This window comes from Anomaloglossus baeobatrachus, chromosome 1, assembly GCF_048569485.1.
Source record: "Anomaloglossus baeobatrachus isolate aAnoBae1 chromosome 1, aAnoBae1.hap1, whole genome shotgun sequence".
NCBI classification, from domain to species: domain Eukaryota; kingdom Metazoa; phylum Chordata; class Amphibia; order Anura; family Aromobatidae; genus Anomaloglossus; species Anomaloglossus baeobatrachus.
Window position 1 is genome coordinate 278,823,540 of NC_134353.1, and position 25,792 is coordinate 278,849,331.

General features: G+C 41.2%; 1 protein-coding gene across 1 annotated transcript in view; it reads left to right on the top strand.

The window, feature by feature from the left end:
* The first annotated feature begins 319 nt into the window (after positions 1-319).
* Positions 320-25,792, top strand: part of TET2 (tet methylcytosine dioxygenase 2) — a 147,754-nt gene continuing 122,281 nt past the window's right edge. Inside the window, exon 1 of the mRNA XM_075350340.1 lies at positions 320-587. The gene's annotated coding sequence lies outside the window, so the exon portion shown is untranslated. The remainder of the gene's footprint in view (positions 588-25,792) is intronic.

The following is a 25,792-nucleotide window of genomic DNA, read 5'->3' on the forward strand; positions in this document are numbered from 1 at the left end:
GTGTAAGAGGAGCTAAAAGGGGGAAGTAGAGCAAGAGCTCAGTTCTGAAATGTGATATTCAGAAAATCAGCTATCTAATCTTGCCTGCAAATTCCTTCCCCCCTCTCTCTGCATGACAGAAGCCAGTTTAGTGTGTTGTAGCTGGAGGCAGTGTCTATGAAGCTTGCAGAGCAAGGAGTCAGCCAGAATACCAGCGTGATCCACTCCGCAGCTTTCATGCAACCCAGGCTTCTGCTTACTATTGTACAGCCAAAAAAAATGTGAGGCTTTATGTGGGAAGCCCTGAGTAGGGAACTGATTTACATTACCCAGGCTAGCAGTCAGGCACAGCTCCTTGTCAGTAGACACTACTTTGGGGTTGGTTCCCATGCCAGTCACGTCCACCATTTGGAACAGTGAACAGCAACACCGGGGCTTCATCAAGTGATGAGAGCAGACGTCAAACTGCCCTATGAATATTGATGTGGAGGCTAGTCTGCTTTCGTAGAGGAGCAGAAGGAAGCAAGATGGCTGCCCTTTAGGATTTGTTAGAAAGGAGACCAGACTGTGTTTGCTGGATTTCTGCAAGGCAGAGGGACATTTAAGAGGTCAGAGTGCTATATTTATGCCCATACGTCCTTCCCTATCTCTCTCTTCCCTGTTTCTTTCTCACACTCTTGGAGACACATCTGTTTGTTCAGTGTGTGCAAGAATAAAGAGGAGAAAATACTGATCCTTCTCCAACATGGCTGACAAGTGTAGTTTTTAAATAATAAAGAGCCTTTTCTTTTCATGTTTTTTCCTGTCTTTCCAGATTGCTTTTTGCTTTGTGCTTGCTTTTTAGAACATGTTAAGTTTTTGCTGTGTTTTCTCAATGTTTCCTGTTGTGTGTAGGAAAAAGTAAGGTCTAAAGAGCCTTAAACTCGGCTTGAATTTACTTTTATCATTTACAGTTCTAGGTTTGGTGTGAATTGTTACAGCTTGTTTTATTTCTTTAGAGAGAATTTGTATTGTTTTTGCTTTTGTCTTTTTTCGTGTAAGTTTTTGTTACCTCTTTTTTATGTGTTGAACAGCTAAACCCATACATTTTATATGGTCAGCCTACATGCCATGTGACTAGGTATGAGATACTTTACACAGAGACATCTTGCTCTGTTTTTTTCTGTCGCCCGCCTGGCATGTGTCTTTCAGCATACCTTGGACATTTTTAAGGCAGCATTCTGCCTTTGTGCTGCTGTGAATCAGCTCTCCTTTAGATAGCCGGTGAATGACAAGCAGACACAAAGGCAGGCGCAGTCAAAAGGACATGGACAGAAAAGCCAGAAATATACATTTTTTGTACATTTTATCAATTGTAATCGTATTGCACCCTTTAACAAAATGTAGTTTGTGTTTTATTTCTTCTTTTTGTGAGAAATGATCTAATGTCAATATGTAGATTTGACAATCATGAAGAATGGGCTTTGTTGTGGTCTTGAATTATAGGGCAGTAATTGGTCTTTTGGGTAGATAAGCATGTGATAACACTTTATGATCATGTACTACGGTGAATATTTACGCCTGATCATTCCGGTGGGTGGTCTATTGTATGATTTTGGATGCTTATTGGCCATATAAACCTACAAAAAATGGATAAATCCATCTTTGAGATGAAAATGGCCTATGCCATTGGAAATGGATAAATAAAGAGATGGGGAACCTCCATCTCAGAACCGGTGAACTGCTCAATGTGACACCCAAGGAAATTCTTCAATGCAGTTGGTTTCGTCACACTTTGGCTGAACCGTATAAAAAGTGAGGTAAGGCACAGCACAGATTCATTCAGAAAACCGCATCCCCAGTTCATCTCCCAACAGTGGCTTTTTCTCCATTCCCTGGGATTAAAAGATCTGTTTCCTGTTGTTAGCTAATGGAGGTTGTTTCCATTTGCATCTTAATGGCTGTCTGCAGTGCTGCATAGTGGGGAGGATCTATGCAGATTCAATTGTATATTTACATGTGTATTGTAACATAGGACTTTCCTTTGGACCTGACAAAGATTTGGATAAAAGGGGACAATTATATACAGTAACTTGGCTTGTCATTTCAATGAGACTTCTATCCTGGAACTGGCAACATGTCGGGAAAGTTAATTCTTAATGGCAAGACAATGGCCATAGAAAGGTGTGTGAAAGGCATCAGTGTTTACAATCAGGCATCACTAATGTGCTTGCAGATGGGCAGTTAGCACCTTGTTTGCGCCTTCTTTTGAAATGATAATGTGCAACTTAGCTGTTTTATCTTAAGTATCTATAAGACATTTTATCATTCTAAACTTGCATTGGATAAATTGAATTTAGATATCTTTTTGTTTTTCAACATAATGTATGCACATATTGTTGTGTTGTGTTGTGTTTTTGATACTTAGAGAGTGATCTTGAACAGAAAAGTGATATTTGCCCTTATATATCCCTGGTCTCATCATTTAAATCAGCTCTTAATATCTGGTTGGAAAGTTTTTGCTTTTTTATTTTTTTACGAGGTATAGTGTTGGCATTGTTTCTATGACTTTTGGCGTCTAGCCAGGTCACTGAAATAGTCTTGATGCGGTGTGGAACTCTGGCAATGTCAACATTGTTTAAAGAGCAGGCAACATGCGCTGGCTCAAAACTCGTTATGACGGAGGTAGATTGGACGGTTGTTTGTCGGATTTATGGTTGAACTCGGTAATTAAGTTATAACTTAAACTTTTATTATGTAATTCCAAATATATAATTCTATTTTCTCCATTATTTTTGTTTAACCTCTTTAGATATCAGACTGGTTTTTTTATTCTTGTTCTTGTCTTTCATTACTGAAAAGGCTTCAACTCCGTTAAGTTTGAGTTAAAATTCTTGTTCGGTGAAGTGTAATGATTATTACAGTTAACTGTATTCTCAGCTGATATCTGAAAAGTCACTAAAAAATATACAGAGCCTTGTGTTCAAGGAAGAGAGCTGCCAAGGAAATAGGAATGTCAGTGGTAATCTTTGGAAATAATTCTGCAAAACATTACCACAAATTGTTTAGTCAGATTCACAGTATCCCTACTTCTCATTGTGGTGTATAATCACATGAGGGCAGAAGTCCAGAATACAGTTCTTTACCATCCACAAACCACTGCTTGCCAGAAATGCACCTTGTAGGCCGCAAAGAAGCATAACTTTAGAAAGACTAGTAACTGACAAGGGGCAAAATGAATAAGGATAGCCATGTGGTAGTATAATCAAACTTCCATAATAATTAGTAAGAATGTATTGATGATTGGTGACATTGGGCATGGAAATAAGTTGTTTATTTTATTGTGTAGTAGACACAAGTAGACAGCGTCGGACTGGCTACCGGAGGAATCTCCAGTAATGCCAGGCCTGGATTCAGTTACCTACTTTCCACTCCGGAGCGCTAAGATACAGCCTAGTCTGATCTCAGAGTTTGCAGGACTGCACCATGAGCGCCGAGTGATTGATTCCTTAACGATTGCGGTTCAGTTCATAACAGCTGCGGACAGGCCGGGCTGCAATCCGGAGTTCAGGTGAGAGCACCGGAGATCAGTCCGGGATGTCTGCAGCTGTCATGAACTGAACCGCTATCGCCGGGGAATCAATCACTCGGCTCTCGCAGTGCAGTCTAGGCTGCACTCCGGAGCTCAGGTGAGAGCTCTGAAGTGCAATGCAGGTAACTGAATCCAGACCTGGTATTACAGGAGATTCCTCTGGTAGCCAGTCTGACGCTGCAAGTATAGCACAACAGCTGAAAAAGCAAAGATATAAGGGCATATAGAAAGAGAGATTAGATCCCGTGAACCCAACGTATTGTTACCCCTCTAAAAATCACTTGTAAGGCCACATCTAGAATATGGGATCCAGTTTTGTATTCCACATTTTAAAAAGGACATTCAGAAGTTAGAGTCAGTTCAAAGGTGGGTAACTAGATTATTGAAAGGAATGGAAGGCCTCCCATATGATGACAGGTTGAAAAAGTTGGGCTTGTTTGAAGAGGGAGGTTGAACTTGATGGACCTAGATCTTTTTTCAGCCTATGTAACTGTATATTATCAATTTAGTATTGGAAAATAGCCTAATGTTGTTATTATGTCTTTCTACTGAACAATTAATTGGGTACTCTGTGGTAGTGTAATATCGGAGTCATAGGGTATGTATGTACTGGTCCTGTATAATGATACTATTGACTAACCTATAATAGTATTTATGGTGGAATAAGAGAAAATAGCTTGAAAGAGTGTTATATTGCTGAAATATTGATGTCCTATCATTCTGCTACTCGATCGTTTTCCTGCATGTCAGACTGATAAAATAAGCATACTGTACGAAATCTAAGCGAGCCCGTATTCCCAAATCTGCTTTTTCATCTTGCTATGCAAAATGAAGGCCGAGGCCTTTTTTGTCTCTAAACATACTGGGTATACACATACAAGACTAAATGCAACAACAATAGCACATCTGGCGTCTTACTGCCCATGTGTAGCGTTGGAAGTAAGGGTTGGGACTCCACGTGTGGCTCTTTAAATGTAGCGTGATGTTGCTTGACTGGTATTATGTAATGATGCGAGCTTTAAAACAAGTTATGTAACATTCGTTTTACTTAGGGTGTGACTTTCATTACAATATTTAATAAAGTCGTTAGTTAAATAATTATATTTTTTTGCATTAAACATTCCATTAAAAAAGACACAATTTCACTTGTATCACTATCTTTGTCAGGGGCAACCTCTTAAATATGTATGAATAATAGAATACATGATATAATATACTTTATATAGCGTTTGCTTGTTCCTAATTGAAATGTATGTAAAATAAGGAACTGAGTCTGCTTTGATTCAAAAAAGGTGATATGAAAGTTCTGAGCTTTGTAGATTAAAGCTTTATTAGTAGATGTTCTGCTTCTATTCATCGAGCTCGGCTGTGGTCTTGTGAAGATAGTGAATCCTAAAGTTGTTGGGTGACTTCAGACTTTGTGAGACCAATTATCCTGCCAAGTTTAGGCCAAGTTCACTTGTACTTGTAGCAACAGGTAGCTTCACTATTATACTTATTTACTTATAGAAACATCAGCTTTAGTAAGCAACTACAAAGCACACCTCATATCACCTGAGTCGTGGCAATGTTGGCAACCAACTCATCAGATCTCTCTCAACTATGTTTCTATTGACTATTATGATGTTGAAGGACTTAAGAGTACATTGAGTTTTTTAACTTTTGGATCATCAAGTGCTTAACTGTTGGAGAAATAGCTAAATTTACTATGAGAACTCCCCAAATAGGCTAAAATTGGAAGCATCACTTGTCTTAAATATGTATTTTTCTAATCTGATGTTCTCCTGAGTCTGGCATTGTTTTTCTTTCTTTACTCCTCCTCTACATCCTGAAGATATGGACCTTGTTTCAGTATAAAAATCTAATCTTGTTAGATTTTTATCCTCAGGAACATGCCCACAGTGGAGAGTTGCTGACCAAGCCCACTTCGCTAACAAGACTAGATTTACAAACAGAGAAGAAGGAGCCATAGCTCTGGAATCAGGAACAAAAGAAAAGTAACAAAAATATTAAAGTAATAAGCTCAGCATAATGCTGTCTCCGAGAATATGGGTTCCAATCAAAATAACAAACGGTTCCGGCAGGAGCAACCGTGGGTAATAGGAAAAATAAAGGGAAAAATTCAGTGTAGTTCTTGGAATTCCAAATATATAAAACTTAACTTTTGTTGTAGTTAGAAATGGACAGAGACAGCAATCGGCATTGCAAATAGGTAGGGTAGGTACAGATCTACACATTTCGGCAAACCGCCTTTGTCATGTGACCATGACTAAGGCATTCTGCCAAAACGCGTTGGTCTGTATTTGCAGTGGCGATTGCTTTCTCTTCCCATTTTTAACCACAATAAAACTTAAGTTTTATATATTTGGAATTTCAAGACCTACTCAGGATTTTTCACTTTATTCTTCTTAAAAGACAAGTAACCCCAGATTCAGAACAGAAATAAAGCAGGTAAAAAATACATATTTATGGCTAGGGACAGGTCTGCTTTAAGTTGTCCTCATTTCTGTAGTTACATTTTTATGAAGTTCACTACTTGAACAATATACATATATGGTAATATAATGCATTCCATCAGTTATGTCAGTTACTTGTTCCAAAAATGGATTGTTAGGCCGTGCAAGGGACACAACAAAACGTTAAACATCAGAAAATACAATATGGACTCAGCACTTGGATTTGGCTATTTTTCCATATATTTTTGGAAGTTGTGATATACCAATGTTATATATACATCATTTATATAAACTAAGGATCCTTAATACCTGATGCATCCAATTGGTGATTTTCTTTACAGGCCTTGTATGTAATTCTGGTTTGAACATCCCACAAAAGGTCTTCTTTGCTTGTCTGAAAAAAAAAGTTATTCGTTATTGACAGGAATTCTCAAGTATGGAGGAAAGAAGAGTTAATGTGATGTACTACGGGGAGACACGTGGGTGATACGCGCACATGTCTACACTGTTTACAAAAAGACGACCCAGAAATCCCAGGGACTTTTACGTAGCTGTCTCTAGGTGGAAGGATTCAAAAACATTGTGCTGCTTGTACTGTGCTCATAGCCTACCTGAACGTGCTTCCCTAGTAAGGTCAACCCAGCAGGATTTTAGCTTTATTTTGTCTTTGTATAATCATGTGAGTGATATCAAGCACCGTGACTTGGACAGAGGTCATCTGCGGTGAGCCAAAAATAGATTCTAACCGGTCTCGCAAACACAGGTCTGGTGGTTGTTGCGCTAGTCACTGGCAATAGAAAAACCTTTCTGCCTAGAGCCTATAAATAATTTTGGCTGCGTTGTAAGGGAATTGGAAGTCATAGAAACCTTTTGAATCAGTAAACAATGTGCTCAGCATTAAATAAAGTTGTTGTGAGGGGGATCGTTTGACTTGTCTCAATCCCATGTTATAGCAATATGTTTCTGTTGTTCTTCCCAGACAGATCATTAGATGCCCGCAAGGTTATTATTCTACGTATAAATAAATTAGAAGCAAGGATCGGAGACAAAAGAGGAAAAAATAGCACTAAGTGACTATATGGTATTTTGTAATGGTACGGTGTCGCTATACTCATAGCATGTGGATATACTAGCATCAAAGGAGTTAAACAGTTCTCGTCTTGATCATTTTCATGCTACCTTATTGGTAACTGTTTAACGCTGATGCTGTGTCCTGATGTGCCCTCCTATTTACTGCTGACACGATTAACTTACTTATCCTCCGTTCTTTGCTCTTAAGAAGTCATTCAACAAAAAGGGCAAACTACATTTATACTAAACCGATAAAAGAGTTACGGATGAATTTGGAGATAGGTCATGATGAAAAAAAAAAATCTGTTAACGGAGTCATCATAGAATTAAGAATATGTGTAATAGATGAATGATACCATGGATGGTATTTCGGATCGCGCGGTAGTAAATGAGTCGAGACGCTGCTCAGACGGTCTTACCGTTCTGCTGAGTCATAACAAGATTGATTGATAGAGCAAAGCAAAAGAGGCGAGCATTTGGCTGACAATGTGGCTGAGGTTCCTCCTTAATGTTAGCAGCCCATGTGCCGCTTTTTAGACTTCAGTGTTGGAATAAACAAGAAGGGAGGGAGTTAAAGATTTCTGGCGTTGTTGCACTAATATTGGTGCCAGAGGTGACTCCACGAATAGGAGATTCCAGGTCACTGTGACGCCTTCTCACGTGGTGACGCGCACATGGCTACAGTGTTTACAAACATCATTCCAGAAATACGAGGGGGGAAATTGGAGGGTGTGTCAGTCCTATTAAGTGTCGAAAATGTCTAGATGAGACCGAGACAGAATCGGACATCATTTTTAATCTGTTATCATCGAAAACAGGCAACGTTTAACACTGTAAGATTGCCAGATTGTTAGATGACGATATCTGGCACGTCCAGAATTTATTGCCAAAGAGTAACTTAAAGGGTCTCCACAAGACTAAACCCAGTTGAAGCGATACTGACCAGTAGCAGATATGAACAAACATCTAACTTGCTGAGAACAATCCTGTTAGAGAGATTAATCACTGCGTTAGCGACTTGTTCGTAATGGTTAACCCTATAAATATTGCTGTGTTGTATTTTTGGATCCAGCTACGTAAGAGCCATTTACGTCTCGGCAGAAAGCCACAGTGTGTGTAGTTTTTTTTTTTTTCGAGGATACGACGAGGCAAATAAACTGTTCTGTTTGGAATCATTGGTCATAGGATGTGCAGGATGTAAGAAAAACATTGCGCATGTCTTAAGAAGGTCAATCTGGGACACTAGGAAATAAAGCATAAGGAGTAGCATCACACAATGAGTCCTTTCTGTGTGGCTAGGAGCAGATTGCTTATATTACCTGTTCCAAAACCAGTTACAGAGTGTGGAGGGACACACAACGATGCCTGGTTTTGTAGTGAGGTCACTTTACCCCAAGCACTTCTAACATGTTTAATATGTTAGAGTTTGCAAATATTTTATGAGAAATGACCTTAGTAACAATATATAATACACTTACTAGATTTAAATGTGATAGCAGTGAAAATATACATAACACATACAGTATTGTATCACATTGTGTATTGTGACGAAAGGAGTCTGGATTGTAAAATAATCAGTTAAATATAAGCAGATCACAAAGTATCCTCCTGGGGAGTACCCCAGTGACCAGCTGTAATCTGGGAGGAAACCTGGCAGTAAGTGTTCAGTCTCCCTTCAGTGCCCCCAGAGGAAAAATTATGCATTACACAGTACCCATTCACATCGATGAGCTGTCTGTGTACAGCAAGGTAGGACTGATCCTCCGGAGAGAGCAAGACACTCTTTTTAACCAGTCTTGTAGTCAAGAACAGTTTTGTAGTTACCGTAACCAAATCTTTATTTAGAGGCAGTACGTTTAGACTTTTGCTCTTTAATGACCCATTACTCATTTGAATAAATAAAGTAGCGAGCTGTACCATATGAAATCGACTTAAATGGGCTGTGAAGGCTAATGATATTGACAACCTTTCCTTAGAATAGGTCATCAATATCAGATCGGTGGGAGTCCGATACTTGGCACCAGAAGTATCAGCTGTTGTCAGCTCTATCAGCAGCTTAATGTAAACAGTGAACGAGCAGGAACAACACAGCTACATTCACTATGTAGGGTCTGTTACCAAGATCTGCAGCTCATCTACTATTCATTTCAATAGTAGCTGAGCTCAGTTTTTGGCAACATCTACTACACAGGGTACGAAGCTGTGATGCTCTGTACACAGTTTACATCTGGCTTTCAGGAGAGCTGAAAACAACTGATCAGTCCTGGCTCCCTTTACTGTTTACATCCAGCAGTTGCTAATGGTGGGGGTGCTGGGTATTTGACCCCCCTGGATCTGGATCTGTTCTTGACGACATAACCTTATTATATATAAATGACTTTAAACAGAGTTCTCCTTCAATGGAAGTCTTCAAACAGAGGCTGGACAGTCATCTGTCTGAGATGGTTTAGTGAATCCTGCATTGAGCAGGAGGTTGGACACGATGATCCTGGATGTCCTTTCCAACGCTAACATTCTATGATTCTATGACTTGTGGACATACAATCAATATCATAAGCCTAAATATCCCCTTTAAAGTCTTATTCTCACAGTGGAAACCATGAAAAACCTCACTTCCAAAATGTGTGATTAAAGCTATAAGATATGTACTAGAGATAGGTGGATCACTAAATGTAATCCCAGTCCACAGTCCAAATCAGTGCTTTCTGGCTGTGGACAGAAGCTGTGTGAATTTCCCGAGCTTCTGGGTTCTTCTAATTTCCTGTGCTGTTGCATCGTCACCTGCACGGTGCAAAGATGCCGTCATACGAGGGCGCTGAATAAAATGCCCCATTGAAGAACTCAGAAAGTCAGGAAATTCACACAGTTACTGTCCATTGCAAGAGAGCACTGACCTTGACTGTAAAATGGGATTACAAGAAGCAATCCACTCATCTCTACTATGTACTCTTTAGCTGCACTTTTCATACAATGTTTTGGCAAAAAATTTAATCGGGTCTGATCCCACATAGCTCAGTACATAGCACTGTTGACTTACTACAGTTGGTTCCTGGGTTCAATTACAAGAACAACATCTGTAAGGAGAATGTATGTTCTTCCCATGTTTGCACGGATTTCTACTCCGTATAGTTTTTAGAGTGTATGGGAAATCAGATTACTAAAGGGTTGTCTTTCTATAAAATTGACTATAGTGAGGTGTGTTTGAAAAAGGTGATCTTAAGTCATGGTGACAATCTCTGTACAATGCTGTGGAATATGTTGCTATTATATGATAAACTTATAAATAACCAAATTAATCCAATCATAAAATCAAAATTCTTTATGCTAGCAACTCTGATTCCTATTACAGTATAGCAATTTAGATAGTACCCATAGTCCAAAACTTATTTGTCTACATACTGATCAGTAACACTGGTAAACGTATGGTACTATCAGATGTCTTCAGAACAACTTGATAGTTTCTAAGGAATTTAAGGGAATCTGACACCAGTTGACTGTCTCTGGGTAAACCCAAGTTGTCCTCCAAAGACTTATAGGAGACCAGAGAGGTTTTATATTTAGCTTTCCTTTAGAAAACTTGGCCAAGCTGAATATGTGAGTTCACAGAGGGGTTGTTCTTATGTCTTTGGTCATTGTCAACATAGAAGTTCATATCTACTGCTAGTGAAAAGTATAGCTTTATGTTGGCCCCATTAGCCATGGAGTAGAACATTAGGCCAAGGCCTATCCCCCAGTCACATTCTAAGCAGACGTAAACTCTACCGGGTTCTTTTACATTATCCATGGCTTATTGCATTACCTCAAACACTGACTCAGGAATGTTAAAATGAATATTTTTACAGTTTCAAGAAATCCTCCTGAAGTAAAGCTTAAACAGCAAGTGTCCCTATGCCTTTGATATCCTTATATGCCCTGTCTCTGTGGTTGAAGGAACTTGTGATTAAGGAAAGGTATCAGCCGTACTTAGGAAAATAATACATTCTTTCATCTTGGGGTCTTTCTGCCAAAAAGGCCTGCATGCATCTAAACCTAAGAGCTGAAAACATCTGGGAGTCTTTTTCAGGCAACATTACAGCCTAGATTTATTGGTTGTTTTTTTTTTTGTTTTTTTTTTCATAGCCTTTTTCAAGGTGACTATTAGAAAAATATTTTTACGTAACATTTATAGACATAGCACAGTGAAGAAAATACCTTGTACTTAGATGACCTTTGAACCCATGACTTTAACTTTTTGGGATTATTAATAGTACATCTGGTTGTTCACATTGTGAAGAACTGGTAACTGGAAACTGCACTTTACTTTTTTTTTTTAGATTTTTTCAGATGGGAGGAAGTTTAAACCATATTTGTTTGGAGTGATTAACTGGTGGTTCTCCAATTCGACCCATTCACGATCCAATATAAAATTTAAAGAGGTTGCCTGGTTAAGTAAACTATGATCAACTATTTGCAAGGGGACCCTGTCAACAAAATGAGATTGTCAAAATCAGACAAACTTTTGGTATGCCAAGATTACTAGTTTACAATGATATATATCACTAAATGCCAGTTTCATTTCATGGATAGTGCATTTGGTTGGATATTTTACATGTTTACAGGCATACAAGAACCATTTAAAGGGGATGTATCTTTATACATGCTTCTTTACTCATTTTTTAGAATTCACCACTTTTCCATGGCTTGACTAATATACAGTATATATATATATCTATATATATATATATATATATATATATATATATATAGATATATATATATATAAAAAACTATATATATATATATATATATATATATATATATATATATTGAACTGTATACAGTGCCTACAAGTAGTATTCAACCCCCTGCAGATTTAGCAGGTTTACACATTCGGAATTAACTTGGCATTGTGACATTTGGACTGTAGATCAGCCTGGAAGTGTGAATTGCACTGCAGCAAAAAAGAATGTTATTTCTTTTTTTATTTTTTTTTTTTAAATTGAGAAAAGTTTATTCAGAGGGTCATTTATTATTGAACCCCTCAAACCACAAGAATTCTGTTTGGTTCCCCTAAAGTATTAAGAAGTATTTCAGGCACAAAAAACAATGAGCTTCACATGTTTGGATTAATTTTCTCTTTTTCCAGCCTTTTCTGACTAATTAAGACCCTCCCCAAACTTGTGAACAGCACTCATACTTGGTCAACATTGGAAAGACAAAGGAGCATTCCAAGGCCATCAGAGACAAGATCCTGGAGGGTCACAAGGCTGGCAAGGGGATCAAAACCCTTTCCAAGGAGTTGGGCCTACCTGTCTCCACTGTTGGGATCATCATCCGGAAGTGGAAGGCTTATGGAACTACTGTTAGCCTTCCACGGCCTGGACAGCCTTTGAAAGTTTCCACCCGTCCCGAGGCCAGGCTTGTCCGAAGAGTCAAGGCTAACCCAAGGACAACAAGGAAGGAGCTCCGTGAAGATCTCATGGCAGTGGGGACATTGGTTTCAGTCAATACCATAAGTAACGTACTCCACCGCAATGGTCTCCGTTCCAGACGAGCCCGTAAGGTACCTTTACTTTCAAAGCGTCATGTCAAGGCTCGTCTACAGTTTGCTCATGATCACTTGGAGGACTCTGAGACAGACTGGTTCAAGGTTCTCTGGTCTGATGAGACCAAGATCGAGATCTTTGGTGCCAACCACACACGTGACGTTTGGAGACTGGATGGCACTGCATACGACCCCAAGAATACCATCCCTACAGTCAAGCATGGTGGTGGCAGCATCATGCTGTGGGGCTGTTTCTCAGCCAAGGGGCCTGGCCATCTGGTCCGCATCCATGGGAAGATGGATAGCACGGAATACCTGGAGATTTTGGCCAAGAACCTCCGCTCCTCCATCAAGGATCTTAAGATGGGTCATCATTTCATCTTTCAACAAGACAACGACCCAAAGCACACAGCCAAGAAAACCAAGGCCTGGTTCAAGAGGGAAAAAATCAACGTGTTGCAGTGGCCTAGTCAGTCTCCTGACCTTAACCCAATTGAAAACTTGTGGAAGGAGCTCAAGATTAAAGTCCACATGAGACACCCAAAGAACCTAGATAACTAGGAAAAGATCTGCATGGAGGAGTGGGCCAAGATAACTCCAGAGACCTGTGCCGGCCTGATCAGGTCTTATAAAAGACGATTATTAGCTGTAATTGCAAACAAGGGTTATTCCACAAAATATTAAACCTAGGGGTTGAATAATAATTGACCCACACTTTTATGTTGAAAATGTATTAAAATTTAACTGAGCAACATAACTTGTTGGTTTGTAAGATTTATGCATCTGTTAATAAATCCTGCTCTTGTTTGAAGTTTGCAGGCTCTAACTTATTTGCATCTTATCAAACCTGCTAAATCTGCAGGGGGTTGAATACTACTTGTAGGCACTGTATATAGTATAAAGTTGTACAGAATGTATAACACAAAGATAATATTCATGTCCTTAAAGCAATCTGCATCTATAAAATCAATGTACACCTCCAATTTAGTACAAATATAGTAGCATTTTATGAAACAGATTAGTCTCAAAAGCTGGAAATAAAAAAATAGCATTATTCCAAAAGTGATATTGGCTGTATATGTCATAGCTTAAGAACTTAAAGTGTAACTTTTTTTTATATTTTAATTATTAATCAGTCTGAATTTTTGTAATGTACTCCATTTCCTTATATTGCTTCCTTATGTTCCTGTTACAACTGCCTGGCTCATGCACTTAGAATAGCTAATTTGAACTGCAGCTGAACCAAAAATGTGTGCTCCAGTGTCTCTGTTTCACTCCCCCAAACAGGTAGAGGGGTACCTGTAAAGAGTGTCTAATCATTGGGGAGAGGAACATAGAACTTCACACATGAATGGACATATTTGTTAGACTAACAGTTCAAAACAGTGCATGAGCAAGGCAGATGAAACAGCTTCTTCACCATGGAGATTGGGAGAAGAGTAACAATGATAAGGTTATGGAGTATGTTACAAAGATTCATAATGTTGCAAATAATAAATGATCAAAGATTACTTACTCTTTAAACTACTGATAACAGGCAGCAGTATCTGTAATCACATGTTTTCCTGACCTTCAGTAGCTATATAAACAGCTCAAATACGCTGGTTAGTTGTCGTCCTAAGAGCTAAGTCACCGGACTACCCCATACACATAATTACTAATTTCAGCCAATCATTCATGTGTTCTCTTTAGAGAGAGAAGGATTAACTGCTGTCATACTTCTCTGGCATCAGCTTCGCAGCCTGGAGAACAAAATGATTTGGTAAACAAAACACTATGTAAGGGTACCTTCACACTTAGCGATGCAGCAGCGATCCGACCAGCGATCTGACCTGGTCAGGATCGCTGCTGCATCGCTACATGGTCGCTGGTGAGCTGTCAAACAGGCAGATCTCACCAGCGACCAGTGAACAGCCCCCAGCCAGCAGCGACGTGCAAGCGACGCTGCGCTTGCACGGAGCTGCCGTCTGGAAGCTGCGGAGACTGGTAACTAAGGTAAACATCGGGTATGGTTACCCGATGTTTACATTAGTTACCAGCGCACAGCTGTGTGTGCAGGGAGCAGGGAGCCGCGCACACTGAGCGCTGGCTCCTTGCTCTCCTACCATAGCTACAGTACACATCGGGTTAATTAACCCGATGTGTAATGCAGCTACATGTGCAGAGAGCAGGGAGCCGCGCACACTGCTTAGCGCTGGCTCCTTGCTCTCCTAGCTGCTGTACACATCGGGTTAATTAACCCGATGTGTACAGCAGCTACATGTGCAGAGAGCCGGAGCCGGCAGCACAGGCAGCGTGAGAGCTGCAGATGCTGGTAACTAAGGTAAATATCGGGTAACCACCTTGGTTACCCGATGTTTATCTTGGATACAGCTTACCTCAGCTGTCAGATGCCGGCTCCTGCTCGCTTCATTTGTCGCTCTCTTGCTGTCACACACAGCGATCTGTGTGTCACAGCAGGAGAGCGGCTTTGAAGAAAACGAACCAGGGCTGTGTGTAACGAGCAGCGATCTCGCAGCAGGGGCCAGATCGCTGCTCAGTGTCACACACAGCGAGATCGCTAATGAGGTCACTGCTGCGTCACAAAAACCGTGACTCAGCAGCGATCTCGGCAGCGAGCTCGCTGTGTGTGAAGCACCCCTAAGAGTCCAGAAGACCCAATACACATCAGACGGTCAGTCAATCCCCCAAAATAGGCGGTAAAACCACCAACATGTTTCAGCTAGTAGAGCCTTATTCAAGGATTGGCAATCCTTGAATAAGGCTCTACTAGCTGAAACATGTTGGATTTCTCTTAATGTGTCCCCCCTCACTGTTTTCATGATCGATGGATCTTTTTTAATAGAACCTCAATAAATATTTTTAACCTTCTTTGAAGTGCTGGAGATCATACTCTAGTTTCCAAAAGACTTGTAGCAGTAATTGCAATGAAAGGTAGTACTACAAAGTATTCACTCAGGGGGCTGAATACAAATGTAAGTCACAATGTTCACATTTATATTTTTAAAATATTTAGAAAGCCATGTATCATTTACCTTATACTTCACAAAAACTTGCTACTTAGTGTTGTTATATAATATAAATTCCCAATATAATACATTTAAGTTTGTGGTTGTAACATGAAAAAATACTTTTTCAAGCCATTGTATACAAGTTTTAAGGCCACTTCACACATAACAAGATCATTGCTATGTCACAGTTCCTGTGACGAAACAAGGACTTCACCAGCAATCTCATTATGTTTGACACGTACCAACGATCCTCCCCCTGTTGTGAGATGGTTGGTCGTTGATGAATGTCCTGGGCCACTTTTGGCTCGTTGGAGTCCTGTTGGAGGCAGCATGGATCTGTATGTTTGACACCTACCAACGATCTCGTTAACGACCTAGATGAGAACTTAAAATTGTGACATGTAGGCGTGTAGTTGCGTCACCTTTTCCGCGCCCCCTCTGCACTGATTGGTTGATGCTGAGAACAGTACTGCGTTCTGATTGGGTATCGCTTCATGCTTTGTTCCTTTTTGAGCCTTGCTTTGAGGTCTATCAGTAAAGAACAGGTAATCCTGGTGGAATCGCAGCTTCGATTCTCAAAGCAAATACTCGTGAACGAATGAGGGATGAATCCGGGTGCAGATGCAGCTTCGATCCGAAAAGCAAGCAAGCAACCGGGAACAAAGTACGAATGAATCCGGGGGGAGTTGCAGGTTCTATCCTCAAAGCAAGGCTCAAAAAGGGACAAAGGATGAAGTGATACAAAGTTGCCTTCTAGGCCGGCCGCCTAATCAGAACGCAGTATTGGCTACCAATTGGAGCGGAGGGGTGTGGAAAAGGCGACGCATATGCACGCCTACGTGGCTCACAGCGTCAAACACTGTGCCCCTATTCGAGGTCGGAATCGTTACATAACTGCTGTGTGACAGGGTCCCAACGACCAATGAGATCGTTATATAGGTCGCGCTGCATCGTTACTAAAGTCGTTGGGAAAATGACCGTGTGACATCTTACCAACGATCTCACCAATGATTTAACAACGATCCGGAAACTGTGTCGTAGTAACGATCTCGTTAACGATATCGTTATGTGTGACTGGACCTTTAAAGGTTCATTTAGATAACCTGAGAACGAGCATTCCTATTAACTCTCGTTCCCAATTATTGCCCCATCTAAACAGAAAGGCAACCACTAAATGAACAAGCAAAATGCTCATTCACTCGTTGATTGGATCATTCTTGCCATATTTGAAGGATGCCTTCTCCCAATAGCAATTTTAAGATCTCTCCACAGGTTTTCAATGGCATTTAGATTGAACTCATTGCGGCCACTTCAGAACACTCCAGCCCTTTGTTTCTATCCATTTCTGGGTGCTTCTTGAAGTGTGCTTGGGTCATTGTCCTGCTGGAAGACCCATGACCTAGAATGCTGTCATGCTGTGCTTGGGATTCCACCAGGGATATGAGAACCATTAGTGAGCGCTGCAACAAACTAGGGTACACTGGGGACAGGATACAACAGTGGGCCCTGGAACTAGGGATAGGGGAGTGAGCAACCTTCTGCACTCCCCTGAGGCTGTACCCTGCACTCCGTAACGTCATTATACACATTCTTTCACTCCCCTTTTAACGGTAACTCTAAAGGGGGCTTTACACGCAGCGACAACGCATCAGTTGTGCGACACGGGCAAATCGCTGCCCGTGGCGCATAATATCATTAGGAGCCGTCACACGGATTTACCTGCCTAGCAACATCGCTGTGGCCGGCTAACCGCCTTCTTTCTAAGGGGGCGGTTCGTGTGGCATCACAGTGGCGTCACTAAGCGGCCGCCCAAAAGAAGCGGAGGGGCGGAGATGAGCGGCCATAACATCCCGCCCACCTCCTTCCTTCCTCATTGCGGGTGGTCGCAGGTAAGCTGTTTGCTCTCCAGGCTGCAAAGGTGATGCCAGGAACGACAAACAACCTGCATCCTCAACAATCAACAATTCTTTGAAAATGAATGACGTGTCAACGATCAATGATGAGGTGAGTATTTTTGATCGTTAACAGAAGCTCAGAGCTGTTACACGCAACAATGTCACGAAGGATGCCGGGTGTGCGTCACAGAATCCGTGACCCCGGCTATATATCGTTAGATGCGTCGTTGCGTGTAACGGGGCCTTAACTCTAAATTGTGACCCAAAATCCTTTGGTAATCTTCAGATTTGATGATACCTTGCACAGCAGTCAAGACAGCCAATGCCAAAACACACCCAAAAGACATTTGAACCTCCACAATCTTTGACTGTAGGAACTGTGTTCTTATCTTTGTAGACCCCATTCTGTTTTCAGTAAACAGTTGAATGATGTGCTTTACGAAAAAACTGTATCTTGGTCTCACCTGTTCACAGTATTTTGGCGTAGTCACGTACATCTTGGCAAACTGCAGTCTAGCTTTTTTATGTCTCTGTTTCAGCTAGTGGGGCAGTCCTGGGTCTTCTGGCATAGTGTTTCATTTCATTCAAGTGTCAACAGATAGTTCACACTGAAACTGATGCACCCTAAGTCTGTAAGACAGCTTGAATTTCTTTGGAATTTGATTGGGGTGCTCATCCACCATTCGGACTATCTTGCATTGCAATCTTTCATCAATTTTTCTCTGCTGTCCAGGTACAAAGAGATTAGCTACAATGCCATGGGTTGTAAACTTCTTGATTATGTTGTGCACTGTGAAAAGGAACATCAAAATCTCTGGAGATACACTTGTCACCTTGAGATTGTTGATATTTTTCAACAATTTTGTTTCTCAGGTCATCAGACAATTCTCTTCTCCTCTTTCTGTTCTTCATGCTTGGTGTGGCACACACAGACACAAAATGCAAAGATTGAGTCAACTTCTCCCTTTTTTTTATCTGGTTTCAGGTGTGATTTTCAAATTGCCCAAACCTGTTACTTGCCACAGGGGAGTTTGAACGAGCATCACATGCTTGAAACAAAGCTGTTTACTCACAATTTTGGAAAGGTTGCAAGAATTTTGTCTAGCCCATTTTGGGGGTTTTGTGTGAAATGATGTCTAATTTGCCTTTTTTCTCTGTTTTTTTTCCTGTTGCTGCAATATACACAAAGAAAACAAAAATGTATATAAAAAAACATTTAATTCCAATAATTTTCTGGCCAAAATACTTAATTTTCTGGAACAATTTGAAGGGTGCCAACAGTTTCGGCCATGACTGTACAGCCAATTTGCAGTCTTTTAAAGGCCTGGATCAGCCCATTTAAATGGACCACAAGACTATATCTTATTTTTCCTATATTGTTTTGATCACACTAAGTACTATTTTCTCCAGAGACCCTGGCATAAAAGGTCACTGACTTCATAACTAGTTTCTTTGAGAATCATAGTAATTTTTAACCTTTACAATAGTCATAATATAGTAATTTAAGGAGACATATAGTTGTGGTGTTCAGTCTTCTGAGGACAAGGTGACCTGCCTGTTGCCTGCAGTGCTGTCAGCACATGCAAATAGTATTTCCAAAGAACAATTGTGTACAAGTACTATCAAGGGTTGGTCACCTGAACGGAGAAAATCCTGCTTAGCAAGTTAAAATAAAGACACACCTAGCTTGCCGTGCCCTTTTAAAGTTTTGATGTGAGTGTTGTTCCTGCAGAGTATGAATACTCATTTTACATATGTCTAAGCACATTTCAATTTCTACATACATCCCCATAATAAGCTAAGTTATCTGCTCAGAATGTGATTTTTTTTGTTCCCAATGGATTTGTGCCCCAGTGATCACATTATTTTTTACTATTACCTAAAATCAAACTGTAAGAGTTGCACCATATTTATGTCATACTAGAAGTCGTTTAGACTAAACACATTGGTTATTTTCCTTTACTGCATTTTTCTGCAGCCAAATAAAAGACGCCAAAGCGGAAAAGCAAACAAATAGAAAAATGTCTTCCTTTAGCGCTTAAAAAAAATCCCAAAACATATGGAGTCCATTGTTCAGACGTAAAGAATATAATTTCCAGGGCTAATACATGGAGCTGCTCTATAATTAGCTAGGCAAAACTAGGGACATGGACACGAAAATTGGCGCTACAGGAGTCCCAACCGTTAGTGCATGTCTCGCGGCTGTCTGCCATGTTGGTTCTTCATTAGCACCAAGTCTGTCGAACGTTTATGAGGAGAAGGTCTTCAGATGGTGGCTTTTGTGATTAGCATTGCATAGAAGAGAAGATGTGAGTACATGTTTAAGATTTGAGTGCATATGCGCATTCACATCTTTTGTTTAGAGGGCTACTCACAAAAGTCACCATCTGAAGGTTTGGCAGACTTGGTGCTAATGCAACAAGCTGTCAAGCAGTCGTAGAAGGAAGATATGAATGGCTTATGGTAGGTAGATACTGCCAGACAGAGGTTGAAACTGGATGCAGTAGTGCGGTTAGTGTTCTTCATGTTAGAATACCAAATGGGGGTAAAGTGGGAACTCCTGGATGGTGGGAAGAATACAGCCTATAGGCAAGTAGCACACAAGGTTTCAGTGTGCTATCTGTGGATGAGCTTCGGCTGTTATACCGGTAATAGAAGACTCTGGGTCTCACTACAGGTGAAGGAGGGCCTTGGATGTAGCTCATAACCATCTGAAAGGGCTTATTGTAACTCCCAAGGTAAAAAAGATTGGGGACCATTGCTTTAAAGGATACGAAATCTAGGCGTCCACTAAATATCAGCTACAGCTACCTTGGCTCTTGTGAGTATAGCATGGTGGGATATGTAAGTGCTGTAGATTCAGAATAGCAGTGAAAAGAAGCATTAATTTGTTGGGGTCACTCATTACAAAAGATGTTAAAAATAAAACCTGCTTTTCAGTTCTTCATCCGTATTTTGCAATTAGTGTAAACTTCTACGCACCATATGTTACAACATACACAAGTCATAATGGCCCATTGGGATGCACAAACAATCAGCAAACGAAACACGCCACCTCAATTGGTAAAAATAAATCTTTGTTGGAAAAGCTTTTGTCTGGATGACCCACACTAAAAATCCCTAAATATAATGTTTTCCATGGGCATTCTGAATTTTGTTTAATATTGTCAGGCGTGTTTACTTTCTGGATATTTATTCTTATTTTCTATGTGCTTGAATGCACTGTCACCATTTATTCCAAAATCTACAGAGCTACAACTTGGAATTTTAGTTTCCGAATAGAGGCAACGTGTATCTTTTTACGGACTTTTAACACAATGATTATGTATACCTATTCTTCGTTCAGGCCAGCAATATTTGAGCATTATACATTAGTATGAGAAGTTCATGACGTAGGTGATAGAGTGGAAAGGAATGTGTTAAGTTATATATTGCACATTAAACTGTGGGAAACATACTTCCTGAGCCACAGCTATTTAAGTCGTTGTCACATTAATGTCTCAAAATTGATAGCGCTGTATGTATACCCTATGACCTACATTCTGATAAGTCATCAGTTCATTCAGTTATCACAGTACCGCTACTGTAGAGCCCGTCCCTACGTGAACTCGGCACAGCTTCGGCATCGTCCAGCTGCATGGAAATACCTTCCGCACCTAGGATAATGTTAGCCTGTCTAACTATCAAACCTATAAATTGACCTTGAGAAGTTGTGATGCATTCTTTGCACCGCAATTTATCCGATGTAATGTTTCTCCACCCGTCATCTAGTAGTAAAGAAACAACTACATTTGTCCATATATGGATCTTTACGTAGTTCAGAAGAAGAATGTTTGCTTCCTCCAGTACTAATGCTATAATGGTGAGAAGAAGACCTTGAATGTACTGGGAAGAATTCGTCAGTCTTCAGTATTATGTTTGCACCAGAGTGGGCAATGATATATGCAGCACACCCTTTTGCTATGACTTTTTTGGGGTTAGTCAAGCTAAATTAGCCAATGCCTAGACCTCGATAATTGCAGTTATGCATGACATTGACTATCTGGCACTTTTCCCTTTAATGAGTGACTCAGACACGCTTTGCCTCTCCTGGCTTTATGCCCAAGTGCTGTAATAATGATTCAATTTTTGAGCAAGAATGTTTTGCCAGACTTGTGATACTGTGCCATTTGGCATTGAGACCAAGTAAACAGGTTCCTAAACGTATCTTCTGGCCTACACCCTCTGCTCAGCAGCACAGGTGGTGGTATAGAGTAAGGTACAGTACATCACAAAAGTGTGTACACCCTTCACATTTTTGTAAATATTTTATTATATCTTTTCATGGGACAACACTGAAGATATGACACTTTGATTCAATGAAATGTCTGTGTGCGTAATGACCACCAACAATTAGCCATAGAGCCAACCTGCCTACACCAATTTTTCTGACTCCTTGCGATTGTTGTACGCTTTCATTATTAATAACCCAAGTAAATACTATTATGGCCAGATACAGATACTGGTCATCCTCTACCTCAATGTGCCTGAGAACCATTACTTCTGTGTAGACCATGGTGTCACAAGGAGGCTCCAAACAGCACACACATTTCAGGTTCACAATATAGATCATCCAGGTCACCACATATCGCTGGACAGGATCTGTGCACTCAGCTTTACCATGTGCATGAAGCCTTATAGAAGTATATTCCACCATGTCTTCATGTTTGTTGTGACTTTTTTATGGTTGTCATCTTGGTATTTCATCAAGCTGGTTATACAAGTAGCAAGTTGATCAGTCTAACAGATGTTCATAGTTAAAGTATTCAACCAGGACTATTCTGGGGATGCTGAAATATTTTCACATGAGACACGCCCCTTTAAGGCTCTTGTTACTTTTAAGGATCATAGAGGAGGTTTTTATTTTTGTTTTTAACAAAACAAACACAGTATATTACTATGTATTACACTGCGCAGTGTAAGGGCTGGTTTATGTGGATCAACCGGTGACATGATACGACCCCTGATTGGTAAACTTTTACTGATCAGTGAATGTTTAAATGCCTGTTCACACAAGTAGGACAAACTAAATGATCTATACTGGAATGTTAGATTGCTCAGTGCACATAGGACACCCCTGTTTTCATCAGTATGAGTCCTGTTTACACACGACAATGTGGCGCCAAGAAGGAGGATCTGCAATGAGCAAGCATTGTGCTCATTCATAGAATAATCGGTAGCTTTTTTTAAAACATTAAAATAATTATGAAATGAGCGTTTTTAACAACACTTATTCACAATTATCATGTGGTGTAAATGCAATTAAGAGGGCTTGTCACTACTCAGACAACTCCTACTTAATCAGTTTGTTTGCCCCTAGTAAAAAAATATAACGCTTATACTCACCTTAGGTGGCAGCTCTCTTTCAGAGGTGTTGGTACTCACTCTCCTGAGGCTCACCTGACATTGTTATGTCATGCGAGCCCTGCGCTGGCTTCACTCTCCTCGCCAGCTTCACTCTCCCTGCCTTCGGACAAATCAAACATTAAGAGAAAGTCAGGGTTGCAGCTGTCCCTTCGTTTTCCCTTGATGTTTGATACTTCCGAAAGTGGGGCGAGTGAAGGTAGCGGGGAGAGTGAAGCCAGTGCTTATCGGGCAGAGGACTCGTGTGACATAACATTGTTATGTGAACCCTGGGATGGTGAACGCTGACACCACTGGTCCAGCACCGCCATCTGAGGTGAGTATAAGTGTTGTTTTTTTTACAGGGGCAAACATACTGATTGAGTAGTGGACAACCACTTTAAGACTCTGTTCACATGTCCGTTTATGTTTTCCATCTGTATATTGCATTCAGAACAGATAAAAAGAACAGATAAGCAAATTTAGTATCTTGTGCCTGTTTCTAAGGCAAGCAGAGGGGCCCCATTGATTTCTATTTATTTTTAGAATGAGGGAATAAAAATTCCTGCAAGCAGAATTCTTATTCCATTCTGAAAATAAACATCAAACACAAAGCACAGAGACTCCATAAAAATCAATGGGGAACCTCTGCTTCATTTTAACATAGGAATGCACAGGATGCCAATTCCATTTATCTGATAGATTTCCCTGTTCTAAACAAAAGAAACAGAAAAGATAAATGAACATGTGACCAGAGCCTAAGCATTCACAGTAAAATGTAGAAGTACTGGTACAACCATAGTTACTGGTGGTTCATCACTAGTTTTTAGTATGAACATGACCATTCATAACCCAGTCCGACAGTCAGGTCAATAATCTCTGGTCTCTGGGAGGAGCCATGAGGGGTTGTCCACTACTTTGACAATGATGGTCTAGCCTTAGGATAGGCCATCAATGTCTGATCGGCCAGGGTCCGAAACCTTGCACCCTTGCTGATCAGCTTTTCTCTGTCCCAGTGGTGGCAGCAGGCGGTCGGAAATCATCAGTTCCGGCGCTGCTCCATCTTAGCGACCGCAGCAGGGTACTGCACATCCACCTCCCATTTTAATCAATAGGAGGCGGTTGTGCAGTACCCAGCCACAGGCACTATCAGAAGATGGAGCAGCTCCAGAACTGAGCATTTCCGGCCACTTGCTGCCGCCGCCGGGACCAAGATCAGCTGATTGGCAGGTGTGCAGCGTGTCGGACCCTGGCCGATCAGACATTGATTGCCTATCCTAAGGGGTACTTTGCACGTTGCGACATCGCTACCGAAATATCGTCGAGGTCATGGTTGTTGTGACGCACATCTGGCGCCGGTAGCGACATCGCAATGTGTAAATCCTAGGAGCGACGATGAACGAGCGTGAAACAGTCAAAAATAAATCGGTGATCTGTGTCACGTTCATTTTCATAATGTCGCTCCTGCTGCAGGTACGATCTTGTTTGTCGCTCCTGCGGCGTCACACATCGCTGTGTGTGAGGCCGCTGGAAAGACAAACATCTCCTTACCTGCGTCCCGACGGCAATGCGGAAGGAAGAAGGTGGGCGGGATGTTACGTCCCGCTGATCTCCACCCCTCCGCTTCTATTGGCCGGCCGATTAGTGACGTCACGGTGACGCCGAACGCACCTGCCCCTTGAAGGAGGGATTGTTCGGCAGTCACCACGACGTCGCCAACCAGTTATGTGCGTGTGATGCTGCCGTAGCAATAATGTTCGCTACGGCAGCAATCACACGATATCGCATGTGCGACGGGGCGGGTGCTATTGCGCTGGACATCGCTAGCTGATGCTAGCGATGTCACAACGTACAAAGTACCCCTAAAGGGGGCTTTACATGGTAGCGATATCGGTAACGATATCGCCATCGTGCGTACCCGCCCCCATCATTTGTGCGACACGGGCATATCGCTGCCCGTTGCGCACAACCTCACTTACCCCCGTCACGTGGCTTACCTGCCCTGCAACGTCGCTATGACCGGCGATCCATCTACTTTATAAGGGGGCGGGTCATGCGGCGTCACAGCGACGTCACACGGCAGCCATCCAATAGAAGTGGAGGGGCGGAGATGAGCGGGACGTAAACATCCCACCCACCTCCTTCCTTCCGCATTGCCGGTGGACGCAGGTAAGGAGATGTTCCTCGCTCCTGCGGTGTCACACATAGCGATGTGTGCTGCCGCAGGAATGACGAACAACATCGCTAATGAGAGGTGACCGATTTTTGGTTTTAGGACAACCTCTCCATGGCAAACGATTTTGGACGCTTTTGCGATCATTTTAGGTCACACAAAAGTGTCACACGCTGCGATATCGTTAATGACGCCGGATGTGCGTCACTAACGGCGTAACCCCGACGATAGAACATTAATTATATCGTAGCGTGTAAAGCCCCCTTTAGGCTAGGCCATCAATGTCAAAGTAGTGGACAACCCCTTTAATGACTATTGCAGTCTCAGAATTATTCAACCCCTTTAGGAAAAGCATATTTAGTAGATCACATTTGGTTGTTGTGACCTTCTGCAAATGTGATACGTAGCTATATACCAGCTTCTGGCAGCATTCCTGAGAATTTTCACCCACTACACATGGGCTATACCCTACACTTTACCAATCTTTACTTTCTTTGGCTTGTGAGCTACAACCGCCCTCCTCAAATCCCAGACCAATATTTCCTATTGGGTTCAAGCTTGGGAACTTCTTCTGAAATCAAGCCATGATGGCCTTTTTGCTTTTTTTTTTTAATTCCTGTGGCTCTTTTGAGAAGTATGCTATTTATTTATTATGGTCTTTTTACTTAGTATGGCCTTAACCAAGGGGCGTGCGTCGCAGGGTAATAATGCTGAACAACCTAAAGACATG